This window comes from Nycticebus coucang, chromosome 23 (assembly GCF_027406575.1).
Source record: "Nycticebus coucang isolate mNycCou1 chromosome 23, mNycCou1.pri, whole genome shotgun sequence".
NCBI lineage: Eukaryota > Metazoa > Chordata > Mammalia > Primates > Lorisidae > Nycticebus > Nycticebus coucang.
The window spans coordinates 38,039,854-38,060,255 of record NC_069802.1 but is presented as its reverse complement, the minus strand read 5'-3'; positions in this window follow the sequence as shown (position 1 = coordinate 38,060,255).

Here is a 20,402-nt window from a genome sequence, read left to right as displayed (position 1 = left end):
CCCCCCCAGACCTTCCCCACCCCTGGGACCAAGCCCGACCTGCCAGGCCTCCCTTCACACCCCTCCAACCACATGCTCCATCCCAGATGGCCCCTCTGTGCCTGGATCCTGGTGCCTGCAGAGCTGCCTCTTGCCTCACTCACAGCCTGGCAGCCCCGGGGACTGGCACACAGAACTCTCAACAGACGGAGCTGCCTGGCCTGGGAAGGCCTTGTCAATACCCTGCTGGGTTGAGGGGCTCCCGGCAGGGGACCAGGAATAGCCCTGGGGCAGAACAACCCAAGCATGGCTCTGAGAACAGGGCTGGCCAGGCCCCACCCATATGCTCCTTTCCAAAAGCAAAGGCAGAGCTAACAGTCCTGCCTAGACGGCCTACCCCAACCTCACAGCCCCTCAGTTAAAGCTGTGGATTATTTAGACAGACCTGGCCTGAGCAAGCGGTGTAGGGCTCTCCTCTCCCCAGGCCCTCTTCGTCTCCATGCCCCCGTGTTGGACACCCTGTCCTGACATGGCCGGCAAGGGATCGTGAGGGTCTGCCCCTGGACAATGGAACCAACTCCTCATAACACCATCAACCATCCCCTTCTCAGCCTACCCACAGGGAGAGAGTACAGGACAGCCTGGCCTTGGAGCCCCCACTAGACAGGCCAGATCCACCCCCTGCAGCCTGCCTGTACACTGGCTCACTCCCCAGAAGCATGGAGAATGTTGTCCATCCCCCATACAGATGCACACACTGAGTCCCTAGTAGCAAGGGCTCACTCAGGGTCACACCCAAGCCCTCGTCCAGTGCCTTGTGTCCTCCTATGGCTGCAGAGTGCCCCAGCCAGGCCCAAGGGATGGCCATGCCTACCAGGGGCCTCCCCTGGTTGGTGACTGAGAAAGCTGGCTTCAGATGCAGACTTCACATAAAGGGCCAGAGCCAAGGTGCTGGTCCTAGGGGCCGCATGTTCTCTGTGGACATGCTTCAGCACAGGACAGCCATGTGGGGCATCCATAGAACAGGATGGACTGGATCTGGCTTGTGGATCTTGATTATGAAGAGGGCAGAGCGTGCCCAGGCTAGAGCTCTGGGTCACACGGAGCCAGTAGCAGCCACGCTCTTGGGCAGCACAGCCGTGGCCCACACACCCACCCCCCACAACAGCGAGAGGCCAGGCCCAGAACCTGCTTCCAAACATGCTAATGGGCCAGGTGGGCGGAGCATGTCTGCAATCCTAGCACTTTGAGAGGCTGAGGCAGGTGAATTGCTGGAGCCCAAGAGTTGGAGGTTGCTGTGAGCTGTGATACCATAGCACTGTACCCAGGGTGACCGAGTGAGACTCTGTCTCAAAAAAATAAACAAAAAAGGCTGGGTGCAGTGGCTCACGCCTGTAATCCTAGTACTTTGGGAGGCTGAGGCAGGTGGATTGACTGAGCTCATGGGTTCAAGACCAGCCTGAACCAGAGCAAGACCTCAACTCTAATAATAGCCAGGCTTTGTGTTGGGCACCTGTACTTCCAACTACTTGGGAGGTTGAGGCAAGAGAATCGCTTGAGCCCAGGAGTTTGAGGTTGCTGTGAGCCATGATGCCATAGCACTCTATTGAGGGTGACCAAAAAAAGAAAAAAAAACATGCTAATGGAAGTCAGGCAAAAAGACCCCACCAACTCCTGGAAATGCCCAGAAAGGCAGAAAGCAGACTGCAGGGGGCAAGGCTGGAGGTGGGGTCTGCTAATGGCGGATTCACTTGGGGGCAAGGGGCAAAATGTTTGGAACCAGACAGGTGGTGAGAGCACAGCCTGTGAGTGTGCCAAACGCCAGTGAACTGGCCCCGAAAATGGCTAGTTTTGTGTGACTTTGACCGCAGAAAGTTGTAAAAAATAATTGAGATAGCTCAAATACAGAGTGATATAAAATTAATACCCATAATCAACAAATTTCTTATCTACCAACAATAAAAAGATGTTCCCAATAAACTACTGTGACACTCAAGAAGGAGAGCGAGGGATGGCTCTGATCCCACCCACCCTGCCCACATAGGAGGGGCTATTCTGCATAGGAGGGGCTGAGGCCGGGGAGCCCCTCACCCTGGGCACTGTGCCTGTCCACCGCCACGTCCAGGCCTGCTTTCCAGCAAGGGCCCCTGTGAACCCCACATCACAGGCATGGCCGGGACCTTTGAGGCTGGCATTCAGCCAGGCTGTGGTGACGTGCCCCACCCTCTGCAAGTTAGGGACAGTGCTGTCATTGGCATCATGGTTGTTCCCTGAGGTAGGGCAACTCCTCAGGCCTCAGCCTCTGTCCAACATGAGGCACACGCCAGTCCCATGCTGAGCAGAAAGGATTTAACTGCAGGGGCAGCTCTGTGACACCATGCCAAGGAGTCTCTGAGATGCCCTAGTGACCCCCACTCCTGGGGTCCACCCTGAGTGCGGGCTGGACCCAACAACTCACTTCTAGAGAACAAAATTTGGCTGAGGTGCTGGGTGTCAGTTCTGGTCAGGGCACGAGCAGAAAGTGACTTCTGTCTTGGCTGTACCTTGCTTGCTCACTGGCCACTCACAGGAAAGGAAGCTGCCCCACGGAGAGGCCCCAGTGGCCAGGAACGCAGGGTGACCAAGGAGAGCCATCAAAGGCAGAAATTACATAGCACTAACAGTGTGCACAGGAGTGATGACACCTGTGGGGCTGAAAAACAGTGGGCCGCAGTACCCAGACACAGGACACAGATACCACAGGGCAGTTTCTGGAATTAAAGTGATGCAAGGGCCTGGTGCCATCCAGGAGCAAAGATAGGGATGACGTTCAGACTTGGACAAGCTGGGCACTTGTTAGGGTTTCCAGAGCACCAGTTACAGAGCAAAAATGGAATCTGTAGCACCTTAGCGGAGAAGACAAAAGGCACATAAGAGATGGCAGAAGTTGGCATCACAGCAGCAAACACGAGAAGCTGCCAGCTGCTGGAGTGAGGGAGGAACAGCTCCAGTCTGGCCTATGGGACCTGACACACACCGCAGGGGGCCTGGACACCAACATATGGTGACTTCCACCGTGCTAGTTAGAATGAAGGGATAGCAAAGTTCTTTGTTCCCATGCTAAAAAGAAAAACTCATGAAATTTGACACCCTGATTTGCTTGGAACTGTTGAAGAGCAGTGGCTGCAGGAAGCCCTGGAGAACGCAGTTCCAGAACTTGCCTGGCAGATCCACATGAGGCGGGTGCCCGGGTGGGCATAGCTAGTGTCGTCACAGAAGACGCTCCTCGGGACTGGGGCCATCAGCCAGGGAGAGCAACAGCATGAACTGCCCAGCAGTCTCGCAGCTGCGACTCTGGAGGTCCAGGCAGAAATGTCTGCCTGAACCCACCACTGGAGCTGCCCTACTAGCACTGGCAGGGGAACCCCCAAAGGGAGCCCCCAAACCACTCCAAAGTGGGGCCAGTGAACAGCTGGTGATGAGACCAGAACATCTCTGAGGGAGATGACATGGAAGCTCTGATGTCCTTACCATGGACAGAGAGACAAGGGGTGCTCCACCCAGGCACACCCACCATGAGGGGGGTCAGGTGACAGAGTTTATGTGAAGTTTAAGGAATTTGGCTCAGGGCAGGGCTGTGATGTTTTTGTTTGTTTGTTTGGGGGAGTTTTGAGAAAGAGTCTCGCTCTGTTGCCCTAGATAGAGCGTCGTGGCATCATCACAGTCCACAGCAACCTCAACTCCTAAGCTGAGGTCCAAGACAGTGGTCTTCCTGTCTCGGCCTCCCAGAGTGCTGGGGTTACAGGTGTAGCTGCCACGACTAGCCTGGTCTTTCAGTGTTTTGAGCAACAACCTGAACACCTTTCTCAGTACCTGGAAATGTTCAAGGTCATAACTTGGGCTCCAGCCTGTGGGGAAAACTTACATATGGCCAGGTCACAGGGCAGCCAGGGCACTCTGTATGTCTGTCAGGATAAAGAAAGAAAGATGGGTACAGGGTAGCTGGGAGGGCTTACAGAAGGGCAGAGAGAACGCTACAGAGACGCTGAAAAATTAGCTCAGGCTAGGCGTGAGTGAGACCCTCTTTCAAAAAAAAAAAGCAGCAGTTTAAAAACCAGCCAGACAAACATGCAGGCCAAACACAATGAAAAGCCACTCTGCCAACTTCTCATCAGAACTACACAAGTCAGAAGATGATAGAATTGCCTCTTTAAAGTATAGGAAAGAAAAGATACCCTGGAATTCTGTGTCTGGCATAACTGTCCTTCAAAAATGAAAAGGGCGGCGCCTGTGGCTCAGTGAGTAGGGCGCCAGCCCCATATGCCGAGGGTGGCGGGTTCAAACTCAGCCCCGGCCAAAGTGCAACAGATAAAAAATAGCCGGGTGTTGTGGCAGGTGCCTGTAGTCCAAGCTGCTTGGGAGGCTGAGGCAAGAGAATCGTCCAAGCTGCTTGGGAGGCTGAGGCAAGAGAATCGCGCAAGCCCAAGAGTTAGAGGTTGCTGTGAGCCGTGTGACGTCATGACACTCTACCCGAGGGCGGTACAGTGAGATTCTGTCTCTACAAAAAAAAAAGAAGGAAAAATAAGATATTTTCAGATCAGTGAAAGCTGAGCAATCAGACCCAACTAAAATAAATCCTAGGGTGGAGCCTGTAGCTCAGGGAGTAGGGCACCGGTCCCATACACCAAGGGTGGCAGGTTTGAACCCGACCCTGGCAAAAACTGCAACAACAACAACAAAAGAATATAATAAAACATTAAAAAAAATAAAGGCTCAGCTCCTGTGGCTCAAGCGGCTAAGGTACCATCCACATACACCTGAGCTGGCGGGTTTGAATTCAGCCTGGGCCCACCAAACAATAACGGCTGCAACCAAAAAATAGCTGGGCAGTGTAGCAGGTGCCTGTAGTCCCTGCTACTTGGGAGGCCGAGGCAGGAGAATGGCTTGACCCCAGGAATTGGAGGTTGCTGTGAGCTGTGATGCCACAGTACTCTACCCAGGGTGACAGCTTGAGGCTCTGTCTCAAAAAATAAATAAATAAATAAATAAAATAAATCCTAAAGGAAATTTTCAGGCTAAAGGGAAAGCAGACCAGACAGAAGCTCAGATCTACTAAAAAGAATAAAACACATGAAAAACAGTAAACATGTGATTAAACAGGACACAAAAAATATACATGCCAGGCAGATTGACCACAATAAAGATGATGATCTATATTAACCTTAGACAAAATAGAATTTAAGGCTTGGCACCCATAGCACAGTGGTTACAGTGTCAGCCACATACACTGAGGCTGGCAGGTTCAAACCTGGCCCAGGCCTGTTAAAACAACAATGACAACTGCAACAAAAAATAACCAGGTGTTGTGGTGGGCACCTGTAGTCCCAGCTACTTAGGAGGCTGAGGCAGGAGAATCACTTAAGCCCAAGAGTTTGAAGTTGCTGTGAGCTGTGACACCACAGCACTTTACCCAGGGCGACATAGTGAGACTCTGTCTCAAAAAAAAAAAAGAATTTAAGCAAAAGTCATTACTAGAGACAAAGAGGGTTGATTTGTAAATTTTTTTTTATTTTTATTTTATATATATATATATATGTTTTTTTTTTTTTTTTATTGTTGGGGATTCACTGAGGGTACAGTAAGCCAGGTTACACTGATTGCAATTGTTAGGTAAAGTCCCTCTTGCAATCATGTCTTGCCGATTTGTAAAATTTTTTTTTTTTTTTTTTTTTGGTTTTTGGCCAGGGCTGGGTTTGAACTCGCCACCTCCGGCATATGGGACCGGCGCCCTACTCCTTGAGCCACAGGTGCCGCCCGATTTGTAAAATTTTTAATTCAACAGACACATATTAATGATTCTAAACCTGCATGTGCCCACACAACTAGGAGGAGAAACAGACAAACCAGCCATCACAGACTCTGACACAGCCATTTATAACTGATATATCAGGTACATAAACACACCAATCAGGATAGAGACTTTTACACTACATTCAGATCTTAGAGCAGAGGCCCTCAAACTTTTTTTTTTTTTTTGCAGTTTTTGGTAGGGGCTGGGTATGAACCTGCCACTTCTGGCATATGGGGCCAGCGCCCCACTCCTTTGAGCCACAGGCGCCGCCCAGGATCCTCAAACTTTTTAAACAGGGGTCCAGTTCACTGTCCCTCAGACCATTGGAGGGTCGGACTATAGTTTAAAAAATAAACTATGAACAAATTCCTATGCACACTGCACATATCTTATTTTGAAGTAAAAAAACAAAACAGGAACAAATACAAATCACACCGCCTCATGTGGCCCGTGGGCCGTAGTTTGAGGACCCCGTCACACATTGAATACTGCAAATATCTTCAGAAAATATATCCTTTTTATGCACATGTGGGATATCTCTGAAGTTGACCACTTAGGAGCTAGGCATGCTAGGCACACTTGTCATCCCAGCTACTCAGGAGACTGAGGTGGGAGGATCACTTGAGCCCAGCAGCTCGAGGCTGCAGTAAGTTGTGATTGCACCACTGTAGTCTGCTGGACAACAGAACAAGAGCCCATCTCTAAAAAAATAATGACCACATTAACAAACCCTCTATCATAATGCAGGTAAGTTAGGTAACGGCAACAAAACAGAAAATGAGGCTTCCACAGGCACGGCTTCAAACCCATTGGGATGTCAGCTATCAAACAGAGAAACAGAGAATGTGGCAGGATGTGAGAAACAGGAGCCCTCATGTACTGTGGGTGGAAATATAAAACTTTGCAGCCACTGTGGAAAACACAAAAAATTAAAAAGAAGGCCGGCAGCATAATGGCTCATGCCCACAGTCCCAGCACTCTGATAGGTCAAGGCAGGAGGAGTGCGAGACCAGCATGGGCAGCATGGCAAGACCCATCTCTACAAAGAATAGAAAAATTAGCCAGTTGTGGTGGTGGCACCTATAGTACTGGCTACCTGGGAGGCTGAGGCAAGAGGGCTGTTTGAGCCCAGCAGTTGGAAGTTACAGTGAGCTGTGAAGGTACCACTGCACTCTAGCCTGGGTGACAGAGAGAGACCCTATCCATCTCTTCCCTATTCCCCCCCAAAATTAAAAACATAATTACCATATGATTTAGCAATTAGTATATACCTCTGAGTATATACCCAGAAGAACTGAAAGTCAGGTCTTGAAGAGCTGTATGTTTGCATAGCCCTGTTCACAGCACCACTACTCACAACAGCCAAGAGGTCCACTGACAGATGAAGGGGAAAACAAACTTGGTCTATCCAGACTTTACTCAGCCTCAAAAAGCTGAGAAGTTCTTGGGCGGTGCCTGTGGCTCAAGGATTAGGGCACCTGCCCCATATACCGGGAGTGGAGGGTTCAGGCCTGGTCCCGGCCAAAACTGAAAAAAAAAAAAAAAAAAAGCTGAGAAGTTCTGACATGTACTCCAACACAGACGAGCCTTGAGGACATCATCTTGTGTGATCCCACTTCCCCGAGGCTCCTGTGGCAGGCAGATCCACACAGACAGGGCACAGAATGGTAGGCTCCAGAGCCAGGAGAGCTACGGGGGGGTCATCGCTCAAATGGGGACAGAGCTTCAGTCTGAGAAGATGAAAGTTCTGGAGACAGTTGCACAACATTGTAAATGTACTTAAAATGGTTAAAATGGTAAATCTCATGTGTATTTTACCACAATAAAAAATGTTTAATATTTGGAGATAAGAGTCTTTAAAGAGGTAGTTAAGCCTGAACGAGGTCAGTAGGGTAGGCCCCAACCCAACATGACTAGTGCTCTTATGAGGTTATGACACAGACACACACAGAGGAACGAGGACACGGGATGACACGTGAGGACACGGGAAGAAGATGGCTCCAGGCCAAGAGGAGAGACCTCCAGAGAAATTGCTCTGCTGACACCCGATCTCAGACTAAAAGGGTCTAAATTTCTATTGTTTAAAGCTGTCCAATCGGTGGTATTTGTTACTATAGTCCAAGCAGACTGATATGCAGATTAAAGAAAAATATCACTAACCAGGCATTGTGGTGGGCGCCGGTAGACTTGGCTGCTTGGGAGGCTGAGGCAAGAGATTCGCTTAAGCCCAAGAGTTTGAGGTTGCTGGGAGCTGTGACGCCATGACACTCTACCCAGGACAACATAGTGAGACTCTGCCTCTTTTTTTTTTTTTTTTTGTAGAGACAGAGTCTCACTTTATCACCGTTGGTAGAATGCTATGGCATCACACACAGCTCACAGCAACCTCCAACTCCTGGGCTGAAGCGATTCTCTTGCCTCAGCCTCCCGAGTAGCTGGGACTACAGGCACCCGCCACAACACCCAGCTATATTTTGGTTTGCAGTTCAGCCGGGGCCGGGTTTGAACCAGCCACCCTCAGTATATGGGGCCGGCGCCTTACCGACTGAGCCACAGGCGCCGCCCGAGACTCTGTCTCAACAAAAAAAAAAAAAAAAAAATCACATCATCATAAAAAAATAATAAAATTCAACATCCATTCATGAGTTTTATAATTAGCAAACCAGAAACTTTCTGTTTGAAAATCTTGCAGGGGTTGAGGTTGTAGCCCCAGCACTTTGGGAGGATGAGGCGGGAGGATCACTTGCGCCTAAGAGCTCAAGGCTGCAGTGAGCTAGGAGCAGGCTTAGGCAACAGAACAAAACCCTGTCTCTACAAAAACTTTTAAAAAGTTAAATTTAAGAGGCTGTGCCTGTGGCTCAGTGGGGAGGGCACCTGCCCCTTTTTCCAAGGGTGATGGGTTCAAACCCGGCCCCAAACTGCAACAAGAACATAGCCGGGTGTTGGGGCAGACATCTGTAGTCCCAGCTACTCGGGAGGTTGAGGCAAGAGAATCACCTAAGTCCAAGAGCTAGAGGTTGCTGTGAGCTGTGACGCCATAGCACTCTACCAAGGGTGACAAAGTAAGACTCTGTCTCAAAAAATAAAAAAGCTAAATTTAAAAATAAAAATGAAAACCTCTAGGACCCCTTCTCTGGTGCTTGTGACCCCATCAACAGGCCCCTCTTGGAGGCTGGAGGTGGGGGTCATGGACGCCACAGCACAAGCTCCACCCTTAGTGACAGAAGTTCCTTCACAAGCCCTCCAAGCACAGGGGCAGGCCTTTGCTTCCACCCTGATACAAAAGGAGAGTGTGGGTTCCCATCAAGCAGTCCTCGCCACCAGGTTGACCCACAGGGCATGCCCCCAAACAAGGTCAAGGCTGTTCATCGTGAGCTCCACAGCAAGGAGGTGGGCCTGGACCCTATCTAGAGACCCTGGATCAAGTGGACAAAACTGGAATGAAGATGAGGGACTCGATACTGTCATCAATATCCTTGACTGGGCAGACGTGTTCACAGACCCCACATCCCCAGATGGTGCACTCACCTGGGTGTGAAAGCACAGATGTGCACGCATGTGGGCCTGGACTGTGCACCTTTGTGTCCACGCTCCTACGATGGCGCATGCACGCACACACCTGTGCGTGCAGACACACTTATTACACCTGCACACATAAGCACAGACACCAATGTGCACAGACATAGACCCACAGATGGACACATGTGCATGCACACAGCCACACCTGCAGGTACACAGGCACACACACCCTCCTCAGACATGTGTAGACACACACGCTCACCCTGCAGCTGTACTTGCACACATACACAAAGACGTGCATGCATGTGCCCATGTGCACGGACTTCTGCACACATGTGCACACACATGCATGCAAACTCATGCACACACAAGCATGTACCTCTCTACATTCCAAATGGTAAAATATTTACAGGCCTTATTATTTAAACCAATGCAATGAACCTAGAAATTAATGAAAGGATCAAAGAAGCAGCCAGATGATTTGGAAATTCAGAAATACTCTCCTAAATAATTCCTAGGTCAGAGAGTAAATAAAGTTCACCATGACAGACGATTTTACAATTATATAGAAAGAGAAACTGCACGTCCACGGAGGCGGCTTCAGGAGGAGTTGGCGGAGAATTCACAACCTTAAATGTTTTTATTACTGAGCAAGAGAGGTTGAAAATAAATGAACTAAACATTCGACACAAGGAGGGAAAAACAGAACAATAAAGTAAATCCACGGGAGGCAGGAGGGGGTGGAATAAAGATAAAGGCAGAATTAATGAATTGGAAACAAGAAAAATGGGAGGGCCTATCAGTAAATCCAAGAGCTGGTTCTTCAGAATAAATAAATAAAAATAAACAAACCTCTGACCAGTCTAATCCAGAGAGAGAAAACAAAAGCCCAGAGGACCAAGAAAGAGGGAAATGAAAGCGGCAAAGGAAATTAAAAGTGAAAAGTCAATACATTTGATGTTCTCAATAAAACTGACGATTTTCTAAGGTAATATAAATTACCAAAATTAGCTTAGAGAAAGGTTTTTTTAAAAAAAACCTCTATCCATAACTGCAGAAAAATTATTAAAAGGTGTACAACTGGGGACCCAGCTGCAGGGACTCACTTGTCATCCAACACAGGGCCAGGGCAGAAGCCCACCAAGGAAGCCTGCTGGGCACCGGGTGGGGGTCCAGGGAGTGGCAGAGGAGTGAGGGCCTTCTCTGGACTGTCCAGAGGGCCAGGGTGTAGGCTGTGGACCAGAGCTCCACAGTGGCGTCTGCCTGCCTGCAACCCTGATCTTGGGGTGCGGCAGGAGGGCCTGAGGTTCTCTGTGCAAACAAGACCTCATGTGGGGGTCAGACAGAGTGAGGGCAAGGGAGGAGTTGCTGCTGGGGCTCCACCGAGGCTCCTGGGTACAAGCAGGGAAAACAAGGAGATGAGAGGTGCCGGCCCCTCAGTCTGACTCAGCTCATAGGGCCAACCCAAGGGGCTTCTACCCACCACCCCAGCCATGCAGGCAGCCAATGATCAGCCTCTGCCCCTGCTCCTGCCTGGCGCCCATATCAGGTCGCATGTGCCTCGCGCGGGAACTGGGGAGGGTCTTTCTTTCTCTATTCTGTAAAAGAAACTGAAAGACCAGGACTTCCTTTCTTATATATTTTGTAGAACATGCCTATAAAACTATCTGGGCCTGGAATTTTCTTTGCAGGAAGATTCAAAACTACTGTTTCAGTCTGTTAAGCGGTCACAGGAGTATTTGTGGATTCTCTTTCTTCCTGAGTCACTTTTCCACTAAGTTGTTGGCAATATTCTCTGATTGTCTTTATGAGCTCTAATCCATCTGTAGTTTTGTCCCTCTTTCCATTATTTCCTTTGGTCCCTGCACCCTGTATCTCAGTTGCCATGGTCTTCTCTGCTTCTCTTATCTGGCTTCAGGCTTCAGGCTTCCTCTTACGTTTGTCATCCTGGCTCTGCACCCACAGTGAGCAGGAGGTGTCACCCACACTGCCTTGCTGCAGAGGGACTCAGAGGCCTTCAGAGCTGCATCCCCCTTCGGGTAGCAAAGGAGCTCTTCCTGGCATCTCCACCAGCAGGCAGCCCAGCACTGAGAAGCAGGCAAGGATGTCAGAATAATGAATCTATATGGGCAATCAGGCTCAAAGCAGCACAAGTCCAGGCATTGTGAACAAAGCCACCTCCAAACCGCAGCCCCTCCCAGAGTCCCAGGGCAGGGCCCAGCCCATCCAGACTTGTCACTGGCCACAGAGTGGCCCCAAATCAAATGTGGACGCCAGACAAGCTTCTTCATGGCCTCCATTCCAGTTCCTAAAGCATGAGATGGGGAAAGCAGCTTTTCAGTATCTCTTTAAAGTCTGCTGTGTAGTGAAAAGACTCCACCCTGGTTATAACTGTTTCCCAGTATCAGAACCTAGAGGGCTGAAGCCCTTCCCACCATATAGCACACAGGTTTGTTTTTTGTTTTTTTTGCAGTTTTTGGCTGGGGCTGGGTTTGAACCCACCACCTGCAGTATATGGGGCCAGTGCCCTACTCCTTTGAGTCACAGGTGCTGCCCTCCTGGTGTTTTGTTTTTTGTTTTTTGAGACAGAACCTCAAGCTGTCACCCTGGGTAGAGTGCCATGGCATCACAGCTCACAGCAACCTCCAACTCCTGGGCTCAAGCGATTCTCCTGCCTCCGCCTCCCAAGTAGCTGGGATTATAGGCGCCTGCCACAATGCGCAGCTATTTTTTTGGTTGCAGCAGTCATTGTGTTTGGCAGGCCCAGGCTGGATTCGAACCCCGCCAGCTCAGGTGTATGTGGCTGGCACCTTAGCCGCTTGAGCGACAGGCGCTGAGCCTCCTGGGATGGTTTTTAAGAGGAAAAAAACTACAGTCAAGTCCACCAACACAACTAAACTATGCACATCACAAATCCAAGTAAGGTCAGCTAATACAAGAGCACTCGACTCCCGGTTTTCTGAGTTTTCTTTTTCTTTTGTTTTTATTTATTTTTTTCTCAAGAAAGCACTGGAATAATAGCTCATACAGTAGTTGTACATTAGTTACTAACTAGTGATTGCAAGTGTAGTGGCTTCAGAACATGTCTGAAGAGTCCTCAGTGCTTCTCCCATGGAAAATCTGATTCCCTCCTGGAACAGGAACAGAGGTGGGGGTGACTTCCAAGACTAAAGTGGATAAGCTATTGCAGCTGCCTGGCTCTGTGGGGACACCGCCCAGGGAACCATGCTGGGAGCCACCATGTTCAAGTCCTCCCAGCGCAGGCACCAACTGCAAGAGTGAAGACCCATTCATGACAAAAAGTAACAGCAAACTCAGAATAGAGGATGCTATGGTTTAAATGCTTCCCCTCTGAAACTCTGATGTTACCAGTATTACATATTAAGGGCCATCCCTAGACATGGGAGTGAGCCCATACCGAAGAGGCTGATACAGCCTGTCCTTCAGCCAAGCGAGCACATGGTGGTCCTCCTTCGAGAGGACACAGCAACAAGGCACTGCCCTGGAAGCAGATATTAGGCTCTAATCAGACATCAAACCTGCAGGAGCCTTGAACTTGGACTTCCCAACCTCCAGAACTAGAAAATAAATTTCTATTCTTTATAAATTACCCGGTCTCAGGTACTTTCTTGTAGCAGCAAAAACATTCTAAGACAAAGGAAAACTTCGACTTGATAAAAGGTATCTATTAAAAACCTACAACTAACATCACATTTAATGACAAGAACCTTGAAGCTTTTCCACTCAGGAGCAAAGCTGCTGTTCAACATTGGGCTAGAAAACCTGGCTGATGCCGTAAGACAAGAGAAGGAAATAAAATGTATACAGATTGGGAAGTAAAAACTAAAATGGTTCATTCACAGATGATTTATAACCTATGAATTTATAACCTAATCCGAAAGAATCAACAAGATAACTCCAGGAACTAACAAACCACTATTTAGCAAGAATACACAAAAGCCAACTACTTCCTATATACCAGCAAAGAACAAATGAAATCTGAAATTTAAAAACACAATACTACTTATATTAATACCCCCCAAACTCAATACTTAGGTATAAATCTAATAAAATATGCACAAGATCTATATGAAGAAAACTACAAAACTCTGATGAAAAGAACCAAAGAACAGATATAGAGCTAGTCCATGGGCAGGAAGACGCCACAGGTGTCAGTTCTTCCCAACTTGACCTCTGGATTCAAGGCAATCCCGGTCTTTTTAGTCCATCTAGCTGCTACAACAGAAGACCATGACCGAGGTAAGTTATAAACAATAGCAATTTATTTCTCACAGTTCTGGAGCCTGGAAGTTCCAGATCATACCACTGGAAGATTTGGGGTCTGAGGCCAGGTGTGGCGACTCCTGCCTGTAATCCCAGCACTCTGGGAGGCCAAGGTGGGCGGATCGCCTGAGTTCATGAGTTCAAGACCAACCTGAGCAAGAGCAAGACCCCATCTCTAAAAATAGCTGTGTGTTGTGGCGGGCATCTGTAGTTCCAGCTACTTGGGAGGCTGAGGCAAGAGGATGGCTTGAGCCCAGGAGTTTGAGGTTGCTACGAGCTATGATGCTACAGCACTCTATCAAAGGTAACAAAGTGAGACTTGGTCTCAAAAAAAAGATTTGGCGTCTGGTAAGGGCCTGCTTTCCGGTTCAGAGACAGCTATCTTTTCCCTATGTCTTCAGAGGGTAGAAGAAGCAAGGGAGCTCTCTGGGGTCCCTTTATAACATACTAATCTCATCTCACTTAAGGCTCCACACCCATGATCTAAGCACCTCCAAAGGCCTCATCTCCAAATACTATTGCACTTGGAATTAGATTTCAACACAGGAATTTTGGGAGACACATATACCACCATCAATTGAAATTGCAGCAAAAGTTCCCTTGTGGATAATGACCAACAATTCTAAAGTATATGGAGAAGCAAAGGATCCAGAACAAGCAACACAACATTGGAAAATATGGGCGGCACCTGTGGCTAAAGGAGTAGGGGGCCAGCCCCATATGCCAGAGATGGTGGGTTCAAACCCAGCCCCGGCCAAAAAATTGCAAAAAAAAACCCCAACATTGGAAAATAACAAAGTTGGAAGGCAGACACTGCACAGCTTCCAGACTTGATATATAGCTACCTGTAACTAAGGTGAGTAGTGTTGCAAAAGAACAATCAGATCAGCAGAACAGAGCAGACAGAAATAAAACCACATAAATATAGCTGCTTATCTCTGACAAAGGAGCCAAGGCAACACGGTGGACAAAAGATCACCTTCCGTGGCGTCCCAGATCACAGCAACCTCTAACTGTGAGGCTCAAGCCATCCTCTTGCCTCAGCCTCCCAAGTAGCTGGGACTACAGACGCCTGCTACAACACCCAGCTATTTTTAGAGATGGGGTCTCACTCTTGCTCAGTCTGGTCTTGAACTCCTGAGTTCAGGCGATCCACCCAGATCAGCCTCCCAGAGTGCTGGAATTACAGACACGAGCCACTGTGCCTAGTGACAAAAGATCATCTTTTCAACAAATGGTGGTGAAGCAACTAAACACCCACATGTATAAAAATGAATCTAGGGCGGCACCTGTGGCTCAGTCGGTAAGACGCCAGCCCCATATACCAAGGGTGGTGGGTCCAAACCCAGCCCCAGCCCAACTGCAACCAAAAAATAGCTGGGCGTTGTGGCGGGCGCCTGTAGTCCCAGCTGCTCGGGAGGCTGAGGCAAGGGAATCACTTAAGCCCAGGAGTTGGAGGTTGCTGTGAGCTGTGTGAGGCCACAGCACTCTACCGAGAGCCATAAAGTGAGACTCAATCTCTACAAAAAAAAAAAAAAAATGAATCTAGACCAGACCTTATGGTCTTCACAAAAAAATAACCCCAAATGGATCACAGACCCAAAGTAAAATGCTACAGGAGAAAATCTAGATGACCTAAAGTTTGGTGGTGACTTTGGAGATGTAACACCAAAGGCATGACCCAAGAAAGAAAGAATTGATAAACTGAACTGTACCACACTTAACAATATCTGCTCTGCAAAGCCACTGTCAAGAGAATAGAGACAAGCCATAGGCTAGCTCCAACCTGTAATGCCAACACTTTGGGAGCCTGAAGCAAGGGAAATCACTTCAGGATGGGAGTTCAAAACCAGTCTGTGCAACATAGCAAGAACCCATCTCTACAAAATAAATAAATAAAAAATATCCATGATGGTATCTATATCTAGTCCTAGCTGTTCAGGAGGCTGAGGCAGGAGGGTCACTTGAGCCCAAGAGTCTGAGGTTGCTTTTGAGTTATGATGCCAAGGCACTACCCAGAGCTACAGAGTGAAACTCTGTCTCCAAAAAAAAAAAAAAAGACTTAGGGCAGCGCCTGTGGCTCAAGGAGTAGGGCGCTGGTCCCATATGCCGGAGGTGGTGGGTTCAAACCCAGCCCCGGCCAAAAAAAAAAAAAAAAACACACACACAAAAAAAAGACTCAAAAAAAAAAATTCAAAACTGTTCCTTCTACCTTTGGGGACCCACTTTTATCAGCGACAAGCTCCAGCAATACAGTGAGGTTTTTTGGTTTAGGTTTGTTTGTTTGTTTGTTTGTTTGTGACAGAATCTCACTCTGTTGCCCAGACTGGAGTGCTGTGAGTGATGTCATAGCTCACAGCAACCTCAAAATCCTGGCCGCAAGTAAGCCTCCTGCCTCAGCCTCCTGAGTAGCTGGGACTACAAGCACTGGCCACAACCCTCAGCTATTTTTCTTTTTTTAGAGACAGGGTCTCACTCTTGCTCAGGCTGGTCTTGAACGCTTGAGCTCAGTTAGTCCACCCACCTCCCAGAGTGCTGGGATCTCAGGGGTGAGTCACTGAGCCTGACCCCAGGAGCACTTTCTTGAAGTCAAACTAATCCATCCTAAAAGGTCTCAGTTCTGAGAGATCATCATAAAAATATCAAGTGTAAGTCAAGTTTGAGTTTAAAATGAAAAGTAAAGTCGTAGAGGCTTAGATTCAAAGAAAACCTACCCAATGATGAAATTCAAACCTTCAGGTCATTTTAACACAGACTGATGACAAACTTCAGATCTGCGCCCAGCCGTACTTAGGCTAAGGGGAAAACAGAATCCAGCCAGGAACCCAGTGAAATCCGTCTAACGCCCCTTCCCGCTCACGGGAAAAGTCTTTCAAGGACTTTCGCCTCCGCTTTCAAGTCGCCGTCCGCAGGTCGCTGGGAGTGTCCGGCCTCGCTGAACGCCGGGTTTACAGAGTCACAGACGATACCTGAGCCCCGGGCCAGCGCGGGTCCCCAGGATCAGCTCCATGGGCCGCCGAGCACAGGTGGCTTCCGCACGTGTCGGGGCCTCGGGGGGCACGGGCGCCTGGGCCTGTCCTTAGGGGTCCCGGGGTACACGGGCGCCTGGGCCTGTCCTTAGGGGTGCCAGGGTGCACGGGCGCTGGGGCCTGTTCTTAGGAGTCCCGGGATGAGAGGGGCCTGTGCGGATCTGGGGACGTCTCAGGCTGCCAGGGGGCCGGGGCGGGTCCGAGGGGTCGCCCGCACGGCTCAAGTTCCAACACCCAAACCCCTGTGACGGGCTTGCGCTGGGAACTGACGCGCGCCTACAGGAGCAAGACGCGACGCGCAGGGCGCGGAGCGAATCCGCACAGGCTGCGTTCCTCCCGCGCAGCCGCCGCCGGCCCGAGCCCCGGGGAACCCGCGGTCCCCGCAGGAGGGAGTCCCGGTCCCGCGCTCCTAGCCCTGCCCCCGGCGCGATGCCGAGCAGCTGGGCGTGGAGTCTCCCTGCACCGGGACAGGGCAGTGGGGTCTCCGTCCCGCCTAAGCCCCGCTGTGTGGCTCTAGGCAAGCCACTCGCCCCCTCGGGTCCCACTTCTGCACGTGCGACGGGCTGGGCGCTGCGAACTGGACCCCTCGCCGGTGCCCCTGAGAGCCTGGTGCTTGGCTCCTGTACAGCTGACCCTGGGGCCTGGGCTGCTTGGAGGTCCCAAGAACAAGCAGTGGAAGGCGGCCACACTCTTTCCGGGTCTCTGCCTGCCCCTTCAGTCCCCCATCCTGAGGGGTGAGGATGTCTCTGGGTGGAGACTTGTTCCCAGACACCCGCCCAGGTCTCCATCCCCAGGTCATGGGCCGGGTTATCTAGGCATCAGATGACTCCGGGTGGGGCAGAAAAATGCTCCCACCCAGGGAGAGGGGGTGGGGGGGCGTTGGAGGGGCCTTGGGGACCATACTATCCAGAGCGCCTTCATTTGAGTCCTCAAGCGCTGAGCTTTGCCAGAGGGTGGTGAAAAGGAGTGGGTCAGAGGGGAGAAAGCCACGTATGCCTTGGCCCCCTGAAAGGAGCAATGACTAGGCCCGCAGTGGACACTAAGGCCAGACAGATGCATAGAGGCCAAACAGTGCTTGGGGGTGGAGAGACCTGGGTGAGACCTTTCACCCCGGGGCACCCTAGGGCTGGATGCTAAGGGAGACAAGGGGTCCTAGGGATCAGGCCAGCCCAAGCAGGTTCTGGGCCCAGCAAGGCTAGCTGATGCCAGGATGGGCTGCCACTTTCACCTCAAAAAGCAGACACCCCAGCACAGCCAGCAACCAATCATCCAGGCCAGTCCCCCTATTTTAATCCCCTCGTCCAACCTTCAAGCTGAGCTGGCCAGGTCACCGCAAGGCAAGTGGCTTTGTGGGCCAGAGCAGGCAAGGACAGCAGAGGATACGGACACCTAATGGGCACCTGTGCCAGGGACAGCCCCTCCTGAGTTGGGTTTTCTGGCCTAGCCCATCTGGACCTGTGACAACAACCTCAAATCACCAAGGTCACCTGTGTATGTCAAAGCCGTGTGACTAAATTATATCCACCTGTCTCTGTCAACCCTATTTAAATGATCACTAAAGGCTTTTAGTGGATTGAGAAAGAGTTTGTGCCCCACTAAGGTGGTATCTCTCTGTCCAGAGCAAACCATCACAGCACCGTCCATCAAGCCCTTGCTATGTGACAGCCTACAGGAAGATGTTAAATACCTCCCCACTAGGCCAGGTGTGGCAGCTCATGCTTGTAATCCCAGCACTCTGGAAGGCTGAGGCAGGTGGATTGCTTGAGCTCAGGAGTTCGAAACCAGCCTGAGCAAAAGCAACACACACATGTAGCCATCACTACTAAAAAGAGAAAAATTAGCTGGGCATAGTGGTGCGCGACCGTCCCAGCTATTTGGGAAGCTGAAACAAGAGGATAACTTGAGCCCAGTTGTTTGAGATTGCTGTGAGCTATGACACCATGGCAATCTGTCCTAAAAAAAAAAAAAAAAAAGCTGGGCACAATGGCTCACACCTGCAATCCCAGCACTGTGGGAGGCTGAGGCGGGAGAACTACTTGAGCTCAGGAGTTCGAGACTTGTCTGAGTGAGACACTGAATCATTAAAAAAATGAAAAACCCAGCTAGGCACCAGGGTGAGCAGCTATAATCCCAGCAGCTTCCAGAGACAGAGGCAGCATGATGCCCACAGCCTGAATCTGAGATTGCAGTGAGCTATGACGCCACCACACTCTGCTCAGGGCATAGGGTGGGACTCTGTCTCAACAACAACAAAAAAAAAACTGAAATCAGGTATTCAGGCCAAAATTTGTACATGAATGTTCATAGCAGCATGATTCACAGTAACCAAAAGGTAGAAACCACCCAAACGTCCATAAACAGATGAATGGATAAACAAAATGGGGGTTGTGAGCTATCCAGTGGAATATTATTCACCCTTAAATAGGAAGAAAAATTTGACACATGATACAACATTGATATACCTGAAAAACATGTTCAGTGAAATAAACTAGACACAAAAGAACAAATATTGTGAATATTTTATATATAAAATATCTAGAATAGGCAAATTCATGGAGACAGAAGGTACAATAGAGGAGGTGGTGAGGGTACTGCTAAGGAGCACAGGGTTTCTCTTTGGGGTGATACAGATGTTCTGGAAGTGGTGGTAATGGTTGTACAAACTGAATATACTAAATGCCACTGAATTACACATTCTAAAATGGCTAAACGCAAGACCCTATCTCTAAAAAACTATAGTCCTAGCTACCAGGAGGCTGAGCCAAGAGGATCACTTGAGCCCAAGAGTTTGAGGTTGCTGTAAGCTATGACGCCACAGCACTTGAGAGATGCTGTCAAAAAAAAAAAAAAAAACAGCTAAAACGGTCAATTTTTTATTCAATCTTTTGAAATGGGGAAAAGGGCCAGGCGAGGTCCCACATGCCTGTAATCCCAGCACTATAGGAGACCAGACACTAGAGGGCAAGGGTTCAAGAGCAGCCTGTGCAACACAGCAAAACCCGGTTCTCTAAAAAAAAAAAAATAGAAAAATTAGCTGGGCGTGGTGGCAGGCACCACTGGAGAGGTTAAGGTAGGAGGAACACTTGAGTGCAGGAGTGTGAGATTGCTGTGAGCTAGGCTGAGGCCACTGCACTCCAGGCTGGCCAAGAGAGCAAGACCCTGTCATCCACAAATAAAATCATATGCAGATGGGTGATCAAATAGGCACAGCTCCTCCACCTTCCCCCCAGGCTCTAAGCAGATAGCTAAATTGCTGCTATGCGAGCCACCTCCGGTTCGCCAAGTGCCGCCAAGTGCCGTAGCAGGACATCACCAGCAGATCTTTCGGATTTGCCCATATAAAGTAACAGATCCTAGAATTCATCACTTATTCAGGAGCCACCACATGAGCCAGAAAGCCATCAGGGGCTGGCCTGTGGCTCAGGCAGAGGCTATCGACCCAGCTGGGAGATTCTGTCCACATTTTCCGATCAAAGGGACATAGGACTCAGCAACTTGGTGGCAGAAATGCTGAAAAAGAGAACCTGAGGTCAAGATTGTGACAGGCCAGCAGGAAACACGAGAGGCTTCACAATACAGGGAGAGAAGTTAAGTCTGAGGATGTGGGATGACAACGCTGATAAGCTGACCCCAGCTATGCATGGAAAGACAGGAAAATGACTCACCCACGCGGACGAGATAGCAATCAGCCTAGGATTGTGAAGAATTAATCATGCTGGACAAACTTAATTTAGTTCTGACATTTCTGGGTTCAATGTACA